This window comes from Oryx dammah, unplaced genomic scaffold (genome assembly GCF_014754425.2).
Source record: "Oryx dammah isolate SB20612 unplaced genomic scaffold, SCBI_Odam_1.1 HiC_scaffold_22, whole genome shotgun sequence".
Lineage (NCBI taxonomy): Eukaryota > Metazoa > Chordata > Mammalia > Artiodactyla > Bovidae > Oryx > Oryx dammah.
This window is the reverse complement of record NW_024070206.1, coordinates 31,137,927-31,163,234: the sequence shown is the minus strand read 5'-3', so window position 1 is coordinate 31,163,234 and position 25,308 is coordinate 31,137,927. Positions and strand designations below refer to the sequence as shown.

Sequence of the window (25,308 nt, the reverse complement as noted above, 5' to 3'; positions counted from 1 at the left end):
CCGCCGCGCGGCCACGCCAGCCATGTTTATATAGCCACGCGGAGACCTCGCGCACGCGCACAGGCCGCCGCCGCCGCCCCGGGCTTCCCCCGGAATCTGGCCGCGTGATTGGCTGCAGACTGGAATCGCGCTCGTGACGTCACTAGGGACGGCTCCAGAGGGCGTTAGACACTTCCCCGGAATCCGGAGGAAGGTGGGGCGAGTTGCCAAAAATCCACCACGTGGGAAGGGCCGACCGCACTTGGAAAACTGCGGCATCCGCGTTCTGCTTTCTCCTTGGAGTCTCCAGTTGCGTGTTCCTTGAGGAACGAAGACTGTGTTTCCCACAAGCTTCTACTTTTTAAGGAAACGATGTGGAGGACCGATGTCAGAGAGCAGTAACAGTAAGAACTCAGTCACTCTTCCTCAGTGTTTTTCTGCGGCTTTAGCTCCAAAAGCATCGCTAGAATGAGCTTTACGTTTGACACTTCGGGGGTGGGGGGAAACTTAATGTCGCTTTCTTTTTTTTTAATGTTTAAGCGTGGCGTATAATTTTACAGTTGGTAAAATGTGTTTATTTTCATATAATTAAAGTTGAACTGACCCAAGAAAAAAATATTTTTCTTCTCGGAGCTGCTCTACCTGACTCTTTATCACCTCTGTTGCTGCTAAGTCGCTTCAGTCGTGTCCGACTCTGCGACCCCATAGACAGCAGCCAACCAGACTCCCCCGTCCCTGGGATTCTCCAGGCAAGAACACCAGAGTGGGTTGCCATTTCCTTCTCCAGTGCATGAAAGTGAAAGTGAAGTCGCTCAGTCGTGTCCGACTCTTATCAACCCCATGGACTGCAGCCCACCAGGCTCCTCCGTCCATGGGATTTTCCAGGCAAGAGTACTGGAGTGGGGTGCCATTGCCTTCTCCGCTTTATCACCTCTAAACATATTTAAATTGTTTATGTGTCTGTCTGCTTCAAAACTGGGACAGTGTCTTTTGATTCCTACATCGTCACATTCCAGTGTTTAGATTTTAAGTGCTGTGTTATTCTTTTTCCAAAGTGTGTGATGAACGAATCAATAATACAATCAAATACGGAAAAACGTTCCCCTTAGATCTAATCAGAGAAGATGCCTTGATTTCACGATACTGTCCTCATAATTTTGTGTTTTTAGGAACCTGTTCTATACTGAATGAGATTATAAAAGGCATCCTGACTTTTGCAGCTTCCAGTTCTCACCCTCCTAGTCTGTTCCAGAGAACAGGATCTACTTCCAGTGCAAACACATCAATCGCGGAGTTTGTCTTCTCCCGTTATCTCAATCAGTCCAAATCAAGAACCCTTCTTAAGACCCAAGTCAATTACACCCTTCCCCATTTTATGAAGGCTTACTTGATCACTTACCTTATAGAAAACTCCTCCAAGTGGAGTTGAAGAGAGGAAAACCGGATTTATTGAGCACTTCTTGTGTCCTGGTCACAAATATTTACATTTCCTTCTTGCTTTCTTCCTTTCCTCTTCCTTTAAAAAAAAAGCAAAAAACTTCATTTTACTGGCTTAAAAACTGGAAAGGAGTAATTTATCCATGAAGCTGAGAATCTAACCAGTCTGTTTGATCCCAAAGCACATCTCTTCCCACTACTCCACTACTGATTCTTGTATCCCACACACACAACTCTTGGCAAAATACGTTACACTAAAAAGGTATTTAATAAATATTTGCTAAGTAAATTATGTAAATGGAGCCATGCAACATTTTCTGGAAAAGGAAGTGGCAACCTACTTCACTATTCTTGCCTGGGGACATGACTAAGTCACTAAGAGGGGGTTGGAAGAGTCGGACACGACTTAGTGACTAAACAACAACAATGCAACATTTACAGGGAAGCAAAACCACCTAGTGGATATGAATCTTAGACCTGCTCTTTCCACGCTGGACAAATTGTTCAGCTGAAGAAAGAAAGGGTCAGAAGTTTACTCTGAGAACTACCCTTTTCTAAAACTCCATTCCCCACTCCCAACTCACATACTGTGTTTAGGTATGTAAATAACTTCTATCCAGTTACAAAGAGACCTGACTGAGGAAGTATACTTTCTCTTTAAGGTGACCTTGGACATTTCTTTTTTAACTGTTTACATTTGCTTGGTAATTTGCTGTGCTAATGGGAACTTTAATTTTCTACTTAAAAATTTACTGCTCTTTACCCAGTTCTAGTAACTACAATACTTGTCCTGAATTTGGAGTTTAGCAATAATTGTGTTTATTATATTTCCTTTCTATAGAAATTTATCATAATAAAACAGTACATATAGGGAGGCAAAATGCATTCTATGTAAGAAAAGAAAAATGTAGGGGGAAGATTATATCGATTTTATTAGATACGACTGAGTGACTAACACTTTAGTAGATTTAGCTGTTAAAATATTTGTGAAATTAAAGATGTTCAAATTCGAATTAAAGATGAACAAATCCTTGTTCATTTACCTTAATCCAGTGTACTAATCCCATTCATGAGGGTTCCACCTTCATGATTTAACACCTCCCCAAAGCCCCACCTTACTAATACCATCACCTTTGGGCATTAGGATTTCAAGGTATGAGTTTTGGGGAGATACAAACATTCAGATCATGTGTGTATGTGCTCACTCAGTTCTATCCAACTCTTTACCACCCTGTGGACTATAGCTTGCCGGACTCCTCTGTCCGTGGAATTCTCAGGGCAAGAATACTGGAGTGGGTTGCCGTTTCCTTCTCCAGGTGATCTTTCCAACCGAGGGATCAAACCCATGTCTCTTCTGTCTCTTGATTTTGCAAGTGGATTGTTTACCAGTGAGCCACCTGGGAAGCCCTTGAGTGTGAGTAAATGTTTAGTCACTCAGTCATGTCTGACTCTGCAACCCAGGGACTGCAGCCCACCAGGCTCTTCTGTCCATGGAATTCTCCAGGTAAGCATACTGGAGTGGGTTGCCCTTTCTTCTCCAGGGGAACTTCCCAACCCATGAATCGAACCCAGGTCTCCTGCATTGCAGGCAGATTCTTTACCTGCTGAGCCATCAGGAAAGCTCTTAGCACCTTCTAAATGAGGGATTAAGTCATTTATTGTCCAGATATTCTGCGTATTAACTCAGGTGATAAAAGTGAACAAATATAAAATCTATGTTTTGAATATTTTACTATTTTACATACCGCATGCATGCATGTCGAACCTTTTGTGATACTATAGACTGTAGCCTGCCAGGCTCCTCTGTTCATGGGATTTTCCAGGCAAAAGTACTGGAGTGGGTTGCCATTTCCTCCTCCAGAGGATCTTCCTAACCCAGAGATCATACCCGTGTCTCCTTCATTGGCAGCCATATTTTTTACCACTGAGCCGTCTAGGAAGCCCTTTTTGACACACAGACACAAACAATTTAACTAGGTATAGTTATCCCCTGGAGTAGCAAATGGCTACCCAGTCCAGTATTCTTGCCTGGAAAATTCCATGGACAGAGTAGCTTGGCAGGCTACAAGTTCATGGGGTCACAAAGAGTCAGACATGACTGTGCGCACATGCACACATACACACACACACACAGTTACGAGTAGAAGGTGTCAATTATTCTTATTGGCTATAGGATTTTCCAAGTACCTACAGTCTCCACAAAATGAGTAGAAATTTACTACTCTTTAGGATTTAAGTAGGAAACCTTCTTTATTTGTGAAATGAGATCAGCTGAAAAATCTGCCTAAGAAAACATAACTATTTGACTAAAATGGCTATGGCCTCACCTTCAAAGTGTGCCAGAAATGACTGTGTGCCTCAAGTTCTGTACCTTGAGCCTAGTCCAGTATCTGTGTTTTGCATCAGATCATTTAAATACTTTCTGCAACAGAACACCACTGTGTCATTCCTTTCCTCTAAAAGGAATGTGGGTCACGCTCTTTCTGTTTTGGTCTTGCCATATGGCTTGCGGGATCCTGCCCCCCACCCCACCACTCCAAGACCTAACCACTGGACCACAAGGGAATTCCTGCTCAAACTGTTCAAGAGTTTTGACTTCATGAATGATTTCAATTTTGGGTGGCTTCATAAAAGGTTAATGAAGTCTGAGCCACTTTTTAAAATTTTTAGTATTTGAAAGTCAAGCTCCTCGAAAAATTGGATACAGCTGAATGATCCTAACATAAGAAATCTATTCACACTATGGAATATTAATCAGCATTAAGATATATACTTTAGAGGTGCATTTATGAGAAAAATGATCATGGCATGTAGTTAAATGAAAAAGAGGTTAGTATACAAAGTATGACTCAATTTTTTTGTAAATTAAAAAATATTTGTAACTAATAAACAGATATATGCTCAGAAGAAAAATCTAGATTATACACCAAGCTTGTTAACAGAGGACATCTCTATTTAGGGATAGCCCAAGTGATCTTTTTTAAAGAAATTTCTCTTGTATGCTCTAATTTTTTTAAACAATGAATGAATAATACTTACATAATCAAAAATTAACAAAAACTTTATCTTAAAATATGTATTCTTAGTAACACTTGAAATCTGTAAACACAGTTAAGTTCTCCCTCATCTCCTGTCCGTAATATCCAGGAAACTTCACTGAATTCCCAAAGCTGGGCACCTTCCACTGGCCCCATATACAACTACAGGAGCTTCCCAGATGTCCTAAACTTTCTCTCAGCCTTTCTGTCATACCTCATTGGTATGAAAACCAATGCCTTTTCATACACTGGTTCACTTCCCTTTAAAAGCCTTCCCCGTCTGCAACATACTCTACCTGGTCAATTCCAGTATACCCTTTAACATGCTGCAACCTACACTGGATGAATTCAGTGCCTCTTCTTTGCCACAGGACCTTACGGTCATACGTACTCCGTTCTTGTATCCGAGTTGTTTTTTCTATGTTCTCTCTCTAGATTGTGAACTTCCTGGTAGTTGAGACTCTTTCATGTTCATTTCAGAACTAGAAGAGAGTATCGACAGAGATTACTTCTCCCACTCCTATCCCTAGACTGGCTTCTAGGGGCAGAAATTCCATCTTGTCTGTGTCTTCCTGGTGTCTAATCAGGTAATACTTCAGCTCTCTGTACTCAGGCTATACCATCTTTGCATGCACATGTGCTAAGTTGCTTCATTCGTATCTGACTCTTTGCAACTCTTATGGACTGTAGACTCCCAGGCTCCTCTGTCCATGGGATTCTCCAGGCAAGAATAGTGGAGTGGGTTGCCGTGCCCTTCTCCAGGGGATCTTTCCAACCCAAGGATCAAACTTACGTCTCTTTTGTCTCCTGCATTGGCAGGCAGGTTCTTTACTACTAGCGTCCCTTGGGAAGCCCATACTTTCCTTGGCCTAATTTCTGTCTTTATATGACTTCCAGATCTATCTATCTTTGGCCCAGTTTCTCCCTTTTCCAGACTTGTGTAGGCAGCTGCCTACTGTCTTCACCTGGATGTCCCACAGGTTCAAAATAAATTTATTATGCCATCCTCAAACCTGCCTTTTCTCCTATGATCCCTATTGCAGTGAACCAGTGAATTGCTTTCCAGTTCTCTAAGGTTTAAAATTAGGAACTGACCTTGAGTTTTCCCTTTTTTTTCACCCTGTTCAATTAGTCTTAGATCTTGTCAATCCTGGCATATCTGTAATATCTCTGTAATCCATTGACTTCTCTCTTTCATACCATCACTCTTTTAGTTCAAACCCAAGTGTGTTCATTTAAATTATGCTAACTGGGCTCGCTCCATGCCTCCAACCTTGGCTTTCTATTCTATTCTCTGGTCTGTAGTAAGAGATATTTTTTTCAAACTATTCCTGACATTGTAGTTATTATCATCATCCTTTGATTTAGAACTATTTTTCTTTCTTACAAAAAGGAACCAAAAAGAAAACAATATCTATTTTTAATTGCTTATAATTCCATCATTCTAGGTAAATTCTCATTTTTGCATATTACTTTCTAATCCTTATCCATTGTATGCTTGCTCCTATGTGATGGACAAGTATGATTTTTATACATGATTTAGAACTTATCTTTGCCTCAATAATTTTCCATGCCTAAACATTTAAATCAAGTCACTTGCATAATTCCATACTTGTAAAATGTCTTAATAATGATTGTTTTACACATAATATTTATTAAACAAGAACACATCATTGTAAGTAAAAGTACAAATTATGATAAAGGCTGTGGAAAAAAAAGAACAAGGTGCTTCAAAAGAGGATTAATGGACAGGATCTAATTTAGCTCAGGAGTTAGAGAAAGAAGCACTCCAGGAATTAAAGAATGCCTATGAGACTGAACTGGACTTCGCTGATGGCTCAGATGGTAAAGCATCTGTCTACAATGTGGGAGACCCAGATTCGATCCCTGGGTCGGGAAGATCCATGGAAAAGGAAATGGCAACCCACTCCAGTACTATTGCCTGGAAAATCCCATAGATGGAGGAGCCTGGTGGGCTACAGTCCACAGGGTCGCAAAGAGTCGGACACGACTGAGTGACTTCACTTTACTTCATGAGACTGCAACTAGAGAAATAGTGGCCTAGATGACCTTTGGATAGGCCAAAAGAGGCTTTAAGCAAAGGAGTAAAATTAATTAATTTACATTTGAAAAATTTTTATTTGGCAGTAATTTCAAATTTAGAGAAGAGTTGTAAGAAACAGTATTTGCAACTCTCATATCCTCTCCATATGGAGATTCACCAGTTTTAATATTTTGATTTGTTTACCATTTGTTCAATCTCATTATGTATAAGTGTGTGTGTGTATACATATATAGTAAACATACACACTCAATCCTCATTACTCACACATTCTGTATTTGCAAATTCACTTCCTTGCTACAATTTATTTGTACCCCCATGGTACTTTCGAGGCCTACTGAAGACATTTGCAGACCAGGGAAAGTTTTAGTTGCCAAATGGGCACATTCCCAGTTGAGCTCAAACACGGTGGTGCTCTGCCTTCTTGTTTTAGCACTCATACTGTAAGCAAGTATCCTTTTTGCAGTCTGTTTAGTGCCATGTTTTTCATATTTTTGTCCTTTCTGTTGATGATGTCACTGTTTAAAATGCCCAGGCACAGTACTAAACTGCTGCCTAGTGTCCCTGAGCACGGGAAGGCTGTGAGATGCCTTTCAGAGAGAATTTATGTATGTGTTAGAGATGCTTCATTCAGGCATGAGTAATAGTGCTGTTCGTTATGAGTTCAGTGTTAATGAATCAACAATATATATTAAATATATATTAAATAAGGTATCTTTAAATAGAAACATGGGCTTCCCTTGTGCTTCAGATGGTAAAGAATCCACCTGCAGTGTGGGAGACCTGAGTTCGATCCCTGGGTTGGGAAGATCCCCTGGAGAAGGGAAAGGCTACCCATTCCAGTATTCTGGCTTGGAGAATTCCGTGGACTATATAGTCCATGAGGTCGCAAAAAGACACAACTGAGCACTGTTGGTTTTGAGTTCAGTGTTAATGAGTCAACAGTATATATTAAATAAGGTATCTTTAAATATGGGCTTCCTAGGTGGCACTAGTGGTAAAGAACCTACCAGCCAGTGCAGGAGATGCAAGAGAGGCGGATTCATTCTCTCAGTTGGGAAGATCCCCTGAAGAAGGGCATGGCAACCCACTCCAGTATTCTTGCCTGGAGAATCCCATGGACAGAGGAGCCTGGGAGTCTACAGTCCATAGGGTCACAGTCAGACGTGACTGAATACACATAAAACAAGTGTATTTATACAAGTGTCATTAAATACAAGCATATTAAACGAGTGTCAATAAAACATATTGACAGGTGGAAAAAAAAAAAAAACATAACTAGAGTCTTACAGGAACTTAACTCTGTGTTTCCCCAAGACACAATTTTTTGAGTATTTGCTAATTCAGTGCTCTGCAACTTAACAGAACATAATCACCACAAATAATGAAAATCATCTCTATATATACTTTTCCCTGGAACTACTTGAAATTAAGTTGAAGATGCCCCATTACCCCCAAAACACTTCAATTTATAGTTCCTAAAAACAAGGATTTATATATCCACAGTACAATTAACAAAATTAGGAAATTTAACATGGATACAACTATTTAGTCAGTAGATCTTAAATCAACAGATCTTTTTCAATTTTTGCCAATTTCCCAATATTGTTCTTTTATAGCAAGTTTTTTTCTAACCCAGGATTCAATCCAGAATCATTGACTGTGGACAGTTTTATGTCTCTTTAGTCGCCTTCAATCTAGAGCAGTTCTTTCGCCTTTCTTTTTCATGACTTTGCCATTTTTTAAGAGAACAGGCCATTTATTTTGTAGAGTGCCCTCAGTTGGGTTGTTTGTTGTTTTCTCATAAGCAGATTCAGGTTAGCATTTTGTCTGAAATACTGCAAAAGTGATGTTATACCCTCTGTGTCATATTAGGAGACATGTTATGTTAGTTTGTAACAATATGATAACAATTACTCTGCATATGAAGCACAAGCTGGAATCAAGACCGCCAGAAGAAATATCAATAACCTCAGATATGCAGATGACACCACTCTTATGGCAGAAAGTTAAGAACTTAAAAGCCTCTTGATGAAAGTAAAAGAGGAGAGTGAAAAAGTTGGCTTAAAGTTCAACATTCAGAAAACTTAGATCATGGCATCCAGTCTCATCACTTCATGGCAAATAGATGGGGAAACAGTGGAAACAGTGGCAGATTTTATGTTTTTGGGCTCCAGGATCACTATAGATGGTGACTGCAGCCATGAAATTAAAAGATTCTTACTCCTTGGAAGAAAAGTTATGACCAACCTAGACAGCATATTAAAAAGCAGAGATATTACTCTGCCATCAAAGGTCCATCTAGTCAAAGCTATGGTTTTTCCAGTGGTCATGTATGGATGTGAGAGTTGGTCTATAAAGAAAGCTGAGTGCTGAAGAATTGATACTTTTGAACTGTGGTGTTGGAGAAGACTCTTGAGAGTCCCTTGGACTGCAAGGAGATCCAACCAGTCCATCCTAAAGGAGATGAGTCCTGGGTATTCATTGGAAGAACTGATGTTGCAGCTGAAACTCCAATACTTTGGCCACCTGATGCAAAGAGCTGATTCATCTGAAAAGACCCTGACGCTGGGAAAGATTAAGGGCAGGAGGAGAAGGGGACGACAGAGGATGAGATGGTTGGATGGCACCACCAACTCAATGGACATATGTTTGGGCAAACTCCGGGAGTTGGTGATGGACAGGGAGAACTGGCGTGTTGCAGTCCATGGGGTTGCAGAGTCAGACACTGAGCAACTGAACTGAACTGAATAATAATTACAGTTTACCTTAAATTTGATCACTTGCTTAAATTGGTATATGCCAAGTTTCTCACTGTAAAGTTGACTGTTTTTCCTCTTTGTAATTAGTAAGCAGTGTAGTGGCACAAATTTAGAGGCTGTATGGGCTTGATAAAGGACAGAAATGGTCTGGACCTAACAGAAGCAGAAGATATGAAAAATAGGTGGCAAGAATACACAGAAGAACTGTACAAAAGAGATCTTCATGACCCAGATAATCATGGTGTGATCACTAATCTAGAGCCAGACATCCTGGAATGTGAAGTCAAGTGGGCCTTAGAAAGCATCACTACGAACAAAGCTAGTGGAGGTGATGGAATTCCAGTGCAGCTGTTTAAATCCTGAAAGATGATGCTGTGAAAATGCTGCACTCAATATGCCAGCAAATTTGGAAAACTGAGCAGTGGCCACAGGACTGGAAAAGGTCAGTTTTCATTCCAATTCCAAAGAAAGGCAATGCCAAAGAATGCTCAAACTACCACACAATTGCACTCATCTCACATGCTAGTAAAGTAATGCTCAAAATTCTCCAAGCCAGGCTTTAGCAATACGTGAACTGTGAACTTCCTGATGTTCAAGCTGGTTTTAGAAAAGGCAGAGGAACCAGAGATCAAATTGCCAACATCCGCTGGATCATGGAAAAAGCAAGAGAGTTCCAGAAAAACATCTATTTCTGCTTTTTTGACTATGCCAAAGCATTTGACTGTGTGGATAACAGTAAACTGTGGAAAATTCTTCAAGAGATGGGAATACCAGACCACCTGACCTGCCTCTTGAGAAGTCTGTATGCAGGTCAGGAAGCAACAGTTAGAACTGGACATGGAAAAACAGACTGGTTCCAAATAGGAAAAGGAGTACGTCAAGGCTGTATACTGTCACTCTGCTTATTTAACTTATATGCAGAGTACATCATGAGAAACGCTGGGCTGGAAGAAAGACAAGCTGCAATAAGGATTGCCGGGAGAAATAGCAATCACCTCAGATATGCAGATGACATCACCCTTATGGGAGAAAGTGAAGGGGAACTAAAAAGCCTCTTGATGAAAGTGAAAATGGAGAGTGAAAAAATTGGCTTAAAGCTCAACATTCAGAAAATGAAGATCATGGCATCCGGTCCCATCACTTCATGGGAAATAGATGGGGAAACAGTGGAAACAATGTCAGACTTTATTTTTCTGGGCTCCAAAATCACTGCAGATGGTGATTGCAGCCATGAAATTAAAAGATGCTTACTCCTTGGAAGAAAAGTTATGAGCAACCTAGATAGTATACTTAAAAGCAGAGACATTACTTTGCCGACTAAGGCCCGTCTAGTCAAGGCTATGGTTTTTCCTGTGGTCATGTATGGATGTGAGAGTTGGACTGTGAAGAAGGCTGAGCACCGAAGAATTGATGCTTTTGAACTGTGGTGTTGGAGAAGACTCTTGAGAGTCCCTTGGATTGCAAGGAGATCCAACCAGTCCATTCTTAAGGAGATCATCCCTGGGATTTCTTTGGAAGGAATGATGCTAAAGCTGAAACTCCAGTACTTGGCCACCTCATGTGAAGAGTTGACTCATTGGAAAAGACTCTGATGCTGGGAGGGATTGGGGGCAGGAGGAGAAGGGGACGACCGAGGATGAGATGGCTGGATGGCATCACTGACTCGATGGACGTGAGTCTGAGTGAACTCCAGGAGTTGGTGATGGACAGGGAGGCCTGGTGCACTGCAGTTTCTGGGGTCGCAAAGAGTCGGACATGACTGAGTGACTGAACTAACTAAAATATCTTATTTTTCATCAAGCTTTGCCTTGTTAATTTTAGCATCCATTAATGACTCTTGGCTGAATCAGTTATTACTGTGATGGCCAGAGAACTTGTTGTTTGTTGTTGTTCAGTGACCAAGCTGTGCCAGACTCATCAAGACCCGCCAGGCTTCCCTGTCCTTCACCATCTCTGGGAGTTTTCCCAAGTTCATGTTCATATCCATTGCATAGGTGATGCCATTCAGCTATCTCATCCTCTGTTGCCTTCTTCTCCTCTGCCTTCAGTCTTCCCTAGCGTTTCGCATCAGGTGGCCAAAGTATCAGAGCTTCAGCATCAGTCCTTCCAATGAATAGTCAGGACTGATTTCCTTTAGGATTGACTGGTTTGATCTCCTTGCAGTTCAAGGGACTCTGTAGAGTCTTCTCCAGCTCCACAGTTCAGAAGCACCAATTCTTAAGCACTCTGCCTTCTTTACGGTCCAGCTGTCACAATCACACGTGACTACTGAAAAGACCATAGCCTTGATTATATGGACCTTTGTTGGCAAAGTGTTGTCTCTGCTTTTTAACACACTGTCTAGGTTTGTCATAGCTTTCCTGTCAAGAAGCAGTCATCTTCTAATTTCATGGCTGCAGTCACCATCCTCAGTGATTTTAGAGCCCAAGAAGAGGAAATCTGTCATTACTTATACTTTTCCCCCCTCTGTTTGTCATGAAGTGATGGGGCCAGATGCCATGATCTTAGTTTTTTTTTTTAATACTTAATTTTAAGCTGGCTTTTTCACTCTCTTCCTCCACCCTCATTGAGAGGTTCTTTAGTTCCTCTTAGCTTTCTGCCATTAGAGTGGTATCATCGATAGTGATTTTTTAAAACTCACTTCTTCTACATTATTGTTTGACATTCTGTTGAAAAAAGTAGTTTTTCTATTTCACTTAAGTATGTATCAGCATGGATTTATGCATTCCTTTTTAGTCAGTGGGCTGTGATCTGTGTCATGACTTTCTTTGATTCTCAAATTGTCCCAGATTTGGACAGTAAGAACTCCTTTTTAAGGTGATTCCTGTATCCTTTTGAGGTATCTCCATCATTTTCTGAGTAATGTACATTCCTAAAAGACCAGTGAAGTTCTTGTGTGGAAATGAACTTAGAAAAGTCAAACAAGGCAACAGAGAAACTAGTTGAGTGGCTCTTGCAGGTGAGAGTTGATGGTGGCTTGAAATAGGGTAGTAGCAGTGGGCAGACTTGAAATATATGTTGATGGTAAAAATCTGTGGGTGTTAGTGGCAAATTGAGCCAAGTAGCTTAGGGAGTGAAAAGTGTAAAGAGTGACTCTCACGTTTATAGCTTGAGATCCTGGGTGGATAGTGATTGCATTCACAATAATGGGGAAGATTGGAGATGGCAAAGATCAAGAGTTCAAGAAAGATTGACTAGAACTTGAAACTGAAGCAAAAACTAGGTTTTATAATACCTTTCTACCTGCACTTCATAACACAGTATAGGACTGGGTGTTAGCATGGAAGGAAAGCAAGTATGGTAAAGAGAGAAGAGCCCATATCAAACATCAGCATTTCATGGTAGCACAGGGAAAAAAAGGCCAATAAAGTGGAACTGGGGAAGGAGGAGAGAGGCTGGAGAGAGAGGGGGAAAAAAACAAAAAGTGTGAAGTCAGGATGCCAAGAGGGGGAAAAAAAGAAAAGAGGTGAAGTCGAGAACCAAGGGTTGAACTACGTGAAACGCTGAGAGGTCAGATTTCAGTTTGGCTCTTCTAGAATGAGGCTTGATGAAATCGAGGCTCTTTTGTTGTTGTTCACTGCTTTATCCTTAAATATGGGCCAATGCCTGACCATAGTAGGTGTTTCATAAATATTTTCAACTGAATGAATGGGTTTGTAGATCATGTGTTTTGTGGTCTTATTGCATTGGTTAGATATGACCTGCAAGGGAGTGTTGAATAATAACAGTGATATCCTTCCTAGTCTTGTTCTCGATGTAGTATTTCCTCATGTGGTTTGTTTGATATTTGCCTCTACAAAACAAAAATTTGTGGTTTCCTGCATACTTAAAAATGTTCCATGCCCTCCTCCCACCCACCACATGCCCCTCCTCTCCCTCGGTGTCCCCAGAATTAAACATAGACATGAACTAGAAGTTCCATCGTGATGTGACCACTGGTTGGCGTCAGTTCTGGCTACCACCTTCCTTTTCCCACACCTGACTTCTTGTGATGCCAGGCAAAGAGGTGGGGGAAGAACTTTCCCAAAGAAGTCTTTTATGACCCTCTCCCCAACAAATATCCCCACATCCTCTTGGTTGATCCTCCTGCTAGATTCTCCTGGTATCTTCCTTACTTCCCAGTCTCCCCTGTGGACTCTAAGTTTCTTTCAGAAACTTTACCGTTCAACCTGCAGTTTAACCTGCAGTTTCTGACATAGTATCATGAGATTTTTGTTGTAGGAAGGAAGGAAGTCAGGATCTCAGGCAAAACTGAGCTTTCACCCACCACCTCTCAGTTTGTTTCCAGGTATCCTTCCCAGAGAGTCTTCTCTGCTTTCTGCTGCTGCTGCTGCTGCTGCTGCTGCTAAGTCGCTTCAGTCATGTCCACCAGCCCACCAGGCTCCACTGTCCCTGGGATTCTCCAGGCAAGAACACTGGAGTGGGTTCTCTGCCTTCTGAGTTTCACCAAATCCTTCCTTATAGCTTCCTTATCCTGTCAAGTAATCCCAGCTGATGTATTTCATTTTAATTACATTTTTAACTGGGCTTCCCAGGAGACTCAGGGGTACAGAATCTAGCTGCCAAGCAGGAGGTGAGGGTTTTGATCCCTGGGCAGGGAAGATTCCTTGGAGAAGGGAATGGCAACCCACTCCGGTATTTTTGCCTGGAAAATCCCATGGACAGAGAAGCCTGGCAGGCTACAGTCCATGGGGTTGCAACGAATTGGACACGGCTGAGCGACTAAACTACCACTGCCACATTGTTAACTGTTAAGGAGTGATCTCTTTTTTAAAATTTTTTAAAGAAAGTTCTGAATGAGAAAAAAAGGTTTCAAGTTTTCAAGACTTAAAAATTTTGTCAGCCTCACCTATAGCTTTATATACATTAGATCTGGGTTTAAATTCAGATATGCAATGTGCATTAGTATGGCAAAGCATCATGTTTCAGGATTTGAAACAGCTCAACTGGAATTCCATCACCTCCACTAGCTTTGTTCATAGTGATGCTTTCTAAAGCCCACTTGACTTCACATTCCAAGATGTCTGGATCTAGATTAGTGATCACATCATCATGATTATCTGGGTCATGAAGATCTTTTTTGTACAGTTCTTCCGTGTATTCTTGCCACCTCTTCTTAATATCTTCTGCTTCTGTTAGGTCCAGACCATGTCTGTCCTTTATCGAGCCCATCTTTGCATGAAATGTTCCCTTGGTATCTCTAATTTTCTTGAAGAGATCTCTAGTCTTTCCTATTCTGTTCTTTTCCTCTATTTCTTTGCATTGATCACTGAAGAAGGCTTTCTTATCTCTTCTTGCTATTCTCTGGAACTCTGCATTCAGATGCTGATATCTTTCCTTTTCTCCTTTGCTTTTCACTTCTCTTCTTTTCACAGCTATTTGTAAGGCCTCCCCAGACAGCCATTTTGCTTTTTTGCATTTCTTTTCCATGGGGATGGTCTTGATCCCTGTCTCCTGTACAATGTCACGAACCTCATTCCATAGTTCATCAGGCACTCTCTCTATCAGATCTAGACCCTTAAATCTATTTCTCACTTCCACTGTATAATCATAAGGAATTTGATTTAGGTCATACCTGAATGGTCTAGTGATTTTCCCTACTTTCTTCAATTTAAGTCTGAATTTGGCAATAAGGAGTTCATGATCTGAGCCACAGTCAGCTCCTGGTCTTGTTTTTGTTGATTGTATAGAGCTTCTCCATCTTTGGCTGCAAAGAATATAATCAATCTGATTTTGGTGTTGACCATCTGGTGATGTCCATGTGTAGAGTCTTCTCTTGTGTTGTTGGAAGAGGGTGTTTGCTATGACCAGTGCATTTTCTTGGCAAAACTCTATTAGTCTTTGCCCTGCTTCATTCCGCATTCCAAGGCCAAATTTGCCTGTTACTCCAGGTGTTTCTTGACTTCCTACTTTTGCATTCCAGTCCCCGATAATGAAAAGGACATCTTTTTTGGGTGTTAGTTCTAAAAGATCTTGTAGGTCTTCATAACACCGTTCAACTTCATGACCCAGATAATCATGATGATGTGATCACTAATTTAGAGCCAGACATCTTGGAATGTGAAGTCAAGTGAGCCTTAGAAAGCATCACTATGAACAAAGCTAGTGGAGGTGATGGAATTCCAGTTGAGCTGTTTCAAATCCTGAAAGATGATGCTGTGAAAGTGCTACACTCAATATGCCAGCATATTTGGAAAACTCAGCAGTGGCCACAGGACTGGCAAAGGTCAGTTTTCATTCCAATTCCAAAGAAAGGCAATGCCAAAGAATGCTCAAACTACCACACAATTGCACTCATCTCACATGCTAGTAAAGTAATGCTCAAAATTCTCCAAGCCAGACTTAAGCAATATGTGAACCGTGAACTCCCTGATGTTCAAGCTGGTTTTAGAAAAGGCAGAGGAACCAGAGATCAAATTGCCAACATCCGCTGGATCATGGAAAAAGCAAGAGAGTTCCAGAAAAACATCTATTTCTGCTTTATTGACTATACCAAAGCCTTTGACTGTGTGGATTACAATAAACTGTGGAAGATTCTTCAAGAGATGGGAATACCAGACCACCTGACCTGCCTCTTGAGAAATCTGTATGCAGGTCAGGAAGCAACAGTTAGAACTGGACATGGAACAACAGACTGGTTCCAAATAGGAAAAGGGGTACGTCAAGGCTGTATATTGTCACTCTGCTTATTTAACTTATATGCAGAGTACATCATGAGAAACGCTGGGCTGGAAGAAAGACAAGCTGCAATAAGGATTGCCAGGAGAAATATCAATAATCTCAGATATGCAGATGACACTACCCTTATGGCAGAAAGTGAAGAGGAACTAAAAGGCCTCTTGATGAAAGTGAAAGTGGAGAGTGAAAAAGTTGGCCTAAAGCTCAACATTCAGAAAACGACGATCATGGCATCTGGTCCCATCACTCCAAGGGACATAGATGGGGAAACAGTGGAAACAGTGTCAGACTTTATTTTGGGGGGCTCCAAAATCACTGCAGATGGTGACTGCAGCCATGAAATTAAAAGATGCTTACTCCTTGGAAGAAAAGTTATGAGCAACCTAGATAGTATATTCAAAAGCAGAGACATTACTTTGCCGACTAGTCCGTCTAGTCAAGGGTATGGTTCTTCCTGTGGTCATGTATGGATGTGAGAGTTGGACTGTGAAGAAGGCTGAGCACCGAAGAATTGATGCTTTTGAAGTGTGGTGTTGGAGAAGACTCTTGAGAGTCCCTTGGACTGCAAAGAGATCCAATCAGTCCATTCTGAAGGAGATCAGCCCTGGGATTTCTTTGGAAGGAATGATGCTAAAGCTGAAGCTCCGGTACTTTGGATACCTCATGTGAAAGTTGACTCACTGGAAAAGACTCTGATGCTGGGAGGGATTGGGGGCAGGAGGAGAAGGGGACAACCCAGGATGAGATGGCTGAATGGCATCACGGACTTGATGGACGTGAGTCTGGGTGAACTCTGGGAGATGGTGATGGACAGGGAGGCCTGGCGTGCTGCAATTCATGGGGTCGCAAAGAGTTGGACATGACTGAGCAACTGAACTGACTGAACTGATGGCAAAACACTGAGAAGGGACTTCCCTGGTGGTCCAGTGGTTAAGAATCCACCTGCCAATGCACGGGACATGGGTTTGACCCCTCGTCAGGGAAGATTCCACATGCTGCGGTGCAACTAAACCCGTGCACCACAACTACTAAAGCCCATGGGCCCTGGAGCCTAGGCTCCCCAACAAGAAAATTCACCACAATGAGAAACCCACTCATCACAACTAGAGAGTAGCTGCAAAGACTGAGGAGAGCCATTTAAAAAAATAAATATTGAGAAAAAAACCCCAAAACACTGAGAAGACTTGAAATAAAGCAGCTGTTTTCAAACATTTTTATCTCAGGAAACATTTATACTATTAAAACTTTTTGAGGACCCCCTAAAACCTTTTCTCTGTATGGATTATCTCTGTCAATATTTACCATGTCAGAAATTAAAATGGAGAAAATTATGTTATTTATTTATGGGTCTACTTAAAACCACCATAAAAGCCTCATTACATGTTATGTTAGCCAGGGTCCATTCAGAGGACAGCTATTACACAGCTAGTTGAAGAAGGAGAATGTAATGTATAGAATTTTTAGCTTCTGGAAGGTGGTTTACTACTGAAAGAAGCAGAACTTTAAGCAGTGATTCCCTAACCTTTTTGGCACCAGGGACCAGATTCGTGGAAGACAGTTTTTCCATGGACTAGGGGTAAGAGGGATGCTTTCAAGATGATTCAGGGCATTATATTTATTAATAGTGCCCTTTGTTATTATTACATCAGCTCCATCTCAGATCATTAGGCATTAGGTTCCTAGAGGTTGGGGACCTGTGCTCTAAGGCATCCTTAAAGTAACAGGTGCAAAAAAAGCATCTACTTCTTCCAGCTAGCGCAGAGTGGACATTGAAAGACCCAGAGATTACCAGAGGAAACTCCCCATGGCTGAGATTCAGAACTCCTCAGAGAGGGCATGGAGCATCCTGGCAGTGATGAAGCAGCTTGCCAGAGGAGAGGGCTGCTGTTGATCTGTGTGTACGTGCTCAGTCATGTCTGACTCTTTGCCACCCCACGGACTGTAGCCCACCAGGCTCCTATGTCCATGGGATTCTCCAGGCTAGAACACTGAAGTGAGTTGCCGGTTCCTCCTCCAGGGGATCTTCCCGACCCAGGGATCAAACCTGCGTCTCCTGCATTGGCAGGTGGATTCTTTACCACCTGGGAAGCCCTCCAGAATCCTCAAGCCTTTTGCTGTGGCTCTGCTGTGTGTCTTCTGCGCCCTCTATTGGCGAAGTTTGGCATTTCATAGCTGGCAAAGGAGAGATGTTTCCAGGGACCAGCTCTACTATCATGAAAAGGAGCAAAGAAAGGTGGATCTGTAAGAGGCAAGAAATTGATTATTTTTTTTTTTTTTTCTGATGGAGGAAAGAATGGTGCAGCAGAAGAAATTGATTATTATCACCAATTACCATAAATATTTGATATTTCATAAATATTTTAAATGAAAAACAAGTATAGTTTTCTTAGCCAGAGATGCTCACACTAAAGTGGAAGGTACAACTATGAAACACTTGTTAGACAGTATGAGATAGGTCCCAACAAAAAGCTTCTCACAGAGGTCGGGCTTCTAACCAGCCTGAGGAAAGGCTTCTTGGACGGGGTGAGTCATAAGAAATTTCCAGAGTCAGCTCCATCAGTGAAAAGGAAAAGGAAAAAAGTTTTGAGGAAGCATGTGGGTACTCCCCCACCTCAGTCAGACATGCAGCCCCTCAAAAGAGAACTGCTTTACTGATACAAAGGTCATCATAGGGTGGAACCACTTGTCCCCACTGGAACCACTGGCCACTCCTGACTGGACAAGCAGCAGGAAGCTGGCCCAAAGGCAGCCATCCTACTCAAGCCAGATGCAAAAATATCAGCTGGTGCAAACCCATTTACTCATGCAGAATTGCTGCTGGGAGCCTGAAAAGAGAAGAAAAGTTAACTATGGGAGCTGAAACTACACGATCATAATGGAAAGAGAGGCGAGACGGGCCATAATGCATATGTATAAGCCAGAAGGTTATAAAGGAAAAGAAGCCATGAGTTAGCATAAGCAGTGCGTTAAAGAAAGAAAACGAGGCTGAGAAAGTCAGACAGCAAAGAGAAGAACAGATGTGCTGAAAGGAACTGATCATATTCCTGCTTCAACATTAGAATTAAGATCCAAAAGCTCCTGACGCTGAGATTTCTAGCACTGCCATCCCTACGAGGCAAAATGGTGCTCTTGTTCCCAGTTTTATACTTCCCAGCAAGAGCCTTTTTTCCCTTGAATCCTTGCTGGAGTCAATCCTTGTTTCTTTTAGCCAAGAGATCTTAACTGAAGTGGGCATACAGAACATGTGGCACAGTCAGCAGATTCCAAATACCATGTCTGGAGAAAAGGGGGCCCTCAATTGTCCTTGAATTCCTAGTGGAGGTGGGCTAGCCTCAAATATGTAATCCACTGACATGCTGTATGCATTTCAAAGACAGAATGATAACTCACCAAACACATCATTTGGAGAACTTTTCAAAGCTTCTTCTCTATAACTTTATCCCATTATCGACAAATACAATATTATACTAAAATAAGTAAAAAACAATCTAATCTTAGCCAGCAATTTTAAACGTGGAGATAACCGGTATCTGATTTTGGATTTTTAAGTTGTAATATAACTAAATGGCTATCTAATATTCACTCAAATTAGCATGTGTTAACTACCTACTATAAGCTCAGACTGTTCTTGGCACTGGCCATACACTAATGAATAAAATAGACATGGAACTTAAAATTTGAATGGGGGACAGTCAGTAAACACAAACATATTTCAGGTGTTAGGTCTGGGGGTAGTGGGAGTCCTGTTTTATAAATGATGGTCAGAGAAAACCTGCCCATACAGTGACATTTGTGCAGCAAATGGAAGTATAGGTGCAAGGTGGGCTTCCCCACTGGCTCAGTGGTAAAGAATCTGCCTACAGTGTAGTAGTCAGGAGACACAGGTTCGATCCCTGGGTCAGAAGGTCCCCTGGAGAAGGGAATGACAACCCACTCCAGTATTCTTGCCTGGAGAATCCCATGAACAGAGGAGCCTGGCGGGCTACAGTCCATGGGGTCTGAAACAGTCGGACATGACTGAAGTGACTTAGCATGCACGCCCCGGAGCAAGCCTTGCCCACAGAGCATGTGGGGAGAGTGCTCCAGGCTGAGGATGGTCAGCTCCAAAGCTCTGAGACAGGAATGTGCTTCTTGTTTACAAGGAACAGCAGGGAGGCCAGTGTGGCTTGAGGTGAGTGAGGGATGGCAGGAATGGCAAGAGATGGAGCAAAGAGGTATGGGGAGGGTGAGGGGAGGCAGGTCTCATAGACCAGAGTAGGGCTCCATCTAGGTAGATGGCTCCTAAATCCTGAGCTAATCAGGCATAGTAAGTACTTAGGTGATGCCAGTGCGTCTCGGCATCATATGGGGACTTCACAGAAAAGACCTATTGGCTCTACCTCAGACCGATTGAGTCAGAACCTGTGTTTTAACAAGATCCTAAATTTATAAATTCATTAAAGTATGAGAAATACTAGTTGGATTATGTTAGTTAACAAAGACTCTTTGCAGCCCCGAGGACCATGGTCTGCCAGGCTCCTCTGTCTATGAGATTCTCTAGGCAAGAATACTGGAGTGGGTTGCTGTTCCCTTCTTCAGGGGATCTTCCCAATCCAGGGATCGAACCTGCATCTGCTCCTTGGCAGGTGGGTTCTTTACCTCTGAGCCACCTGGGGAGTCTTTCATGAAAACATAGGAAACCATGATTAGCGCTTGAATTTTCAGTGTAGGGTGATTTTTCTACTTCTGCAAAAAAACATCACCGGGATTTGGATAGAGATTGCATTGCCTCTGTAGATGGCTTTGCGTACTATTGATATCTTAACAATATTAAGTCTTCCAGTCTATGAACACATTCTTTTTGATGCTATTGTAAATGGATCTTCTTAATTTTCTTCTTGAATTGTTCATTGTCAGTGTATAAAATGTATCTAACTCGGGACTTTCCCTCGTGGTCCAGTGGAAGACTTCGCCTTCCAATGCAGGGAGTGCGGGTTCAATCTCTAGTCAGCGAGCCAAGATCCCACATACTTGGAAGCCAAAACATAAAACAGAAGCCATATTGTAACAGATTTGATAAAAACTTTAGAAATGGTCCACATCCAAAAAAAAAATTTTTTTTAAGAAAATGCATCTAACTTTTGGGTTGATTTTTCTTTTTTTTAATCCTGTGTCTTTCTTTTCCACTCCAAAGATTCCATTTGAAAAATGTTAGAACTAATAAGCATCTGTCAACAAAATTGATATTACATCTTCTTTTCCAATGTGGATATCTTTTAATTCTTTTTCTTGCCCAGTTCTGACTAGAACGTCCTATAGAAGTGAATAGATTGTTTCCATGTCCTGGCTATTAATAGCAAATGAAGCAACTGACAAACAACTAATCTCAAAAATATACAAGCAACTTATGCAGCTCAATTCCAGAAAAATAAACGACCCAATCAAAAAATGGGCCAAAGAACTAAATAGACATTTCTCCAAAGAAGACATACGGATGGCTAACAAACACATGAAAAGATGCTCAACATCACTCATTATTAGAGAAATGCAAATCAAAACCACAATGAGGTACCACTTCACACCAGTCAGAATGTCTGCGATCCAAAAATCTGCAAGCAATACATGCTGGAGAGGGTGTGGAGAGAAGGGAACCCTCCTACACTGTTGGTGGGAATGCAAACTAGTACAGCCACTATGGAGAACAGTGTGGAGATTCCTTAAAATTTTGCAAATAGAACTGCCTTATGACCCAGCAATCCCACTGCTGGGCATACACACTGAGGAAACCAGAATTGAAAGAGACACATGTACCGTACACAGGGATGACCCAGAGAGATGTTGTGGGGAGAGGGGGTGGGAGGGGGGGTCCATGTTTGGGAACGCATGTACACCTGTGGTGGATTCATGTCAATGTATGGCAAAACCAATACAGAATTGTAAAGTAAAAAAAAAAAAAAAGAGATGGTTACTGAAAAAAAAAAAAAAAAGTGAATTGAAGTGGTGAAAATGGGCAGCCTTGTCTGATTCCTGATCTTAGAGGAAAAGCTTTCGGTCTTTGGCCATTGAGTATGATGTTAGCTTTGGGTCCTTTAAAAACGCCCTTTATCATGTGGAAGAAGTTCTCTTCTGTTTCTTGTATACCAAGTTTTTTTTTATTTTATTACAATTAATATTCCAAATTCTTTCCCCATTTGCTAGCTTAAATCTAGATGGACACAAAAGTCTTGGGAGTATTTGAAAATGGCATGTTGAATATGCCAGAGCCACAAAATGGGAGGAATCTTGGTTCCTAGATTTTTGCTTGGAGGATTGCAAGCAGCAATGGGATTTGTTATTGAGAAACTTCTGTGTGTGGTCATCTACTGTAGCAACTAGCATTGCTTTAACATATAAGCAAAACGTAATTTCCCAAATATAGTAAAAGCTCATACAAATTGATGTGGAAAAAGCCAAAAGCTATTAGAAAAATTAGGCAAAGGATATGAAGGGTCAATGAGAGGAAAATTCAAAGGCTTTTTTGCTGTTTAGTCGCTAAGTTGTGTTTGACTCTATTGTGACCCCATGGACTGTAGCCCACAGGCTCCTTTGTCCATGGGATTTCCCAGGCAAGAGTACTGGAGGGGGCTGCCATTTCCTTCTCCAGGGGAGATTCCCGATCCAGGGATCCAACCTACAGTCTCCTGCATTGTGGTATGATTCTTTACTGCAGAGCCACCAGGGGAAGCCCTCAAAAGAGATTTAGACAAACATAAAGATGTTCAAGCTGGTTTTAGAAAAGGCAGAGGAACCAGAGATCAAATTGCCAACATCCACTGGATCATGGAAAAAGCAAGAGAGTTCCAGAAAAACATCTATTTCTGCTTTCTTGACTATGCCAAAGCCTTTGACTGTTTGGATCACAATAAACTGTGGAAAATTCTGAAAGAGATGGGAATACCAGACCACCTGACCTGCCTCTTGAGAAACCTATATGCAGGTCGGAAGCAACAGTTAGAACTGGACATGGAACAACACACTGGTTCCAAATAGGAAAAGGAGTACATCAAGGCTGTATATTGTCACCCTGCTTATTTAACTTCTATGTAGAGTACATCATGAGAAATGCTGGGCTGGAAGAAGCACAAGCTGGAATCAAGATTGCCGGGAGAAATATCAATCACCTCAGATATGCAGATGATACCACCCTTATGGCAGAAAGTGAAGAGGAACTAAAAAGCCTCTTGATGAAAGTGAAAGTGGAGAGTGAAAAAGTTGGCTTAAAGCTCAACATTCAGAAAACGAAGATCATGGTATCTGGTCCCATCACTTAATGGGAAATAGATGGGTAAACAGTGGAAACAGTGTCAGACTTTATTTTCTTGGGCTCCAAAATCACTGCAGATGGTGACTGCAGCCTTGAAATTAAAAGACGCTTACTCCTTGGCAGAAAAGTTATGACCAACCTAGACAGCATATTTAAAAGCAGACACATTACTTTGCCAACAAAGGTCCATCTAGTCAAAGCTATGGTTTTTCCAGTGGTCATGTATGGATGTGAGAGTTGGACTGTGAAGAAGGCTGAGCACCGAAGAATTGATGCTTTTGAACTGTGGTGTTGGAGAAGACTCTTGAAAGTCTGTTGGACTGCAAGGAGATCCAACCAGTCCATTCTGAAGGAGATCAACCCTGGGATTTCTTTGGAAGGAATGATGCTAAAGCTGAAACTCCAGTACTTTGGCCACCTCATGCGAAGAGTTGACTCATTGGAAAAGACTCTGATGCTGGGAGGGATTGGGGGCAGGAGGAGAAGGGGAGGACAGAGGATGAGATGGCTGGATGGCATCACTGACTCGATGGACGTGAGTCTGAGTGAACTCCAGGAGTTGGTGATGGACAGGGAGGCCTGGTGTGCTGTGATTCATGGGGTCGCAAAGAGTCGGACACAACTGAACGACTGAACTCAACTGAAAGGTGTTCTCCCTGGAGGAGGAAATGGAAACCCACTCCAGGACTCTTGCCTGGAGAATTCCAAGGACCGAGGAGCCTGGCAAACTACAGTCCATGGGATCACAGAGTAGGACACAACTGTGCAACTAACTTTCAACTTTTCAAAGATGTTCTACATCATTCATAAGAGAAATGTGAATCAAAATTATTTGGGGAAATTTTTAAAAATAAAAAGTAAATAGACATTGAGATTCACCTATTTCTTACCAAAAAGTTTGAAGCACCATTATTATCAGTTTGAGTTCAGTTAGAGAAGCAAAGTCACTGTGATAACGAATAAGCAATTTTCTAGAGGAAGTAGACCTCACACGACTGTGGGAGTTGAGGGAGAGGTCTGTGCAAAGCTGCTGCCTCTGCAGTCAGCTCATTCTGGAAGTCAGGAAGATAAGCTGGATGTGAAATGGGGAGGATGAGAACAAGCTGTAACCCATGAGTACAAGAAGTGCCCTCGTGTATCTTTCACCCTCTGCAGGCTTGATGCTGCTGGTGACCTGCAGGAAAAGCTGGGGTCCTTTGCCATCAAGCTGCAAGCAAAGAATCTGTGAGCGAAGAATGTGAAGGAGGAGATTTGGCAGCATCTGGAGGAGCTAAGGTAGCTATGAGCCTGGATGCCTCCCTGCACCAGTAAGGTGAGCCAGCAAACCAGCATGCCTTGCGAGCTGCCCTAGTACCAGTGCGCGACCCTGAGCTCCTTCTCTTCTGCCTTCAAATACTGTGCAAATTTCCCTACAGGAAAGAAAAATTTGGGAAGTCATTCCAAGGTTGACTGAGTTGACAGGATACAAAGCCAGTGCAACTAACAATGGGAAAGGTATAGTGAAGGGATCCTCACTCACTGTTAGGAGAAACACACATTTGTATAACTGTGTAAAACACTTTTAACCCTGCAATTCTAATTCTAGTGATTTACCCTGAAAATATACGTCTAACATGGGGAATGACAAACCAAAGTTCATTCTTTGCAACATTATTTGCAGTAGCAGCACCATGAACAGTAAAGGTTCATCAGTAGAAGATTGGTTAAGAATCTTAACTTTACATCTGTACATTGGAAAGAACGTTCTTCTCATGGGAAGACATTAAAGACATATAAGTGAAAAAAGTCAAAATACAGAACAGTATATACAGTGTGATACCATTTTCATTGAAAGAGGTATTCATGTTTGTATATGTATGGAATATCAATAGAAGTATACTGAAACTATCAGTGGGAACACACTGATAACATGGTTTGCCTCCAAGAAGAGAAAATTTGTAACTGGGGGACAAAAATTGGATAGAGTATTTGACTATACAATTTTTAAAAAAATTATGTATCATGTGAAAGTGAAAGTCGCTCAGTCGTGTCTGACCCTTTGCAACCCCATGTGGAATTCTCCAGGCCAGA

At 41.7% G+C, this 25,308-nt stretch overlaps 1 long non-coding RNA gene across 1 annotated transcript; it reads left to right on the top strand.

Moving 5' to 3' along the window:
- Positions 1-169: 169 nt before the first annotated feature.
- LOC120881158 lies at positions 170-25,220 on the top strand. Its single transcript, XR_005725232.1, has 2 exons — positions 170-383; positions 24,394-25,220. It is a non-coding gene; the product is annotated as an uncharacterized LOC120881158 (long non-coding RNA).
- The last annotated feature ends 88 nt before the right edge of the window (positions 25,221-25,308 follow it).